The sequence below is a fragment of the Octopus bimaculoides genome, chromosome 25 (assembly GCF_001194135.2).
Source record: "Octopus bimaculoides isolate UCB-OBI-ISO-001 chromosome 25, ASM119413v2, whole genome shotgun sequence".
Taxonomy (NCBI): Eukaryota; Metazoa; Mollusca; class Cephalopoda; order Octopoda; family Octopodidae; genus Octopus; species Octopus bimaculoides.
This window is the reverse complement of record NC_069005.1, coordinates 16388726-16389837: the sequence shown is the minus strand read 5'-3', so window position 1 is coordinate 16389837 and position 1112 is coordinate 16388726. Positions and strand designations below refer to the sequence as shown.

At 36.5% G+C, this 1112-nt stretch overlaps 1 protein-coding gene across 2 annotated transcripts in view; it reads left to right on the top strand.

Moving 5' to 3' along the window:
• Positions 1-1112, top strand: part of LOC106875818 (transcriptional regulator ovo) — a 99238-nt gene that overhangs the window by 39534 nt on the left and 58592 nt on the right. The gene's annotated exons all lie outside the window — the stretch shown is intronic.

Here is a 1112-nt window from a genome sequence, read left to right as displayed (position 1 = left end):
TATATATATATATATATATATATGAAGGTGCATGGCCTAGTGGTTAGGGTGTTACACTTACGATCGTGAGATCGTGATTTCAATTCCCAGACCGATTGTGTTCTTGAGCAAAACACTTCCTCTCACGTTGCTCTGCGATCACTTCGATACCTGACGCGGGGTACACAGTGCACCTGTTCAGATTTGATGGAGGGAGTGAACTAATGTACGGCACATACATTTGATCACTATAAAACTATTTGCGTAGGTCGTTTGGCAAAAGCTGAACGCTCATACCTTGTCTTCGACGGCAGAGTCCATTAGAGCTATCTATCTGTCTGTCTGTCTGTCTGTTTGCCTGTCTGTTTGTCTGCCTGTCTGTACACACACACACACACACACACACACACACACACACACACACACACACACACACACACACACACACACACACACACACACAACTGAGTGTGTATGTGGTTATGTATGTGTATTTAGCCCCGAAAGGCTCTGAATCTGTGCATCCTCGAGAAAAACGATTTCGATTTTCGAAATTTGCGTCCCAAAGAGGAGGTTGTGTGTAAATAATAATAAAAAAATATATATTTTGTTGAGAGAAATAACACAACCTTTAGATCGACAAATCTCCTACTCTCTATCTGTCACCATCAGGCTTTCTCTGTTTTATGCACTTTTCCTCTCTCTCTCTCTCTCTCTCTCTGATATATATATATATATTTAATAAATGGAGTAATATACGCATATGTTAAATGAATTCTTTTATATATATATATTAATCACACCCTTTATCATTCTGTATATGCGTAGTCTCTCACGCATTGGTTTCATTTTGGTTAAAATGATTACTTTCATCGCGCACAAAAATACTAAATACTAGCTTACAAATCCTATTTTCTAACCGGATAAATATTATTAAATTTAAATCTCTGTAATATCGGACTGTTTCCGATTTCATACCAGGACTTTTTGCTTGTTTCATCAGAAAATTGTGACTATTACAATTATTACGTAACTCTGAGGTTCCTGAAACAGTTGTCGAGTTAAGAAATTAATGTATTTTCTTAGTATTCTGTATTTTTATGCTCCATGTGAATATATTTGCATATATATAT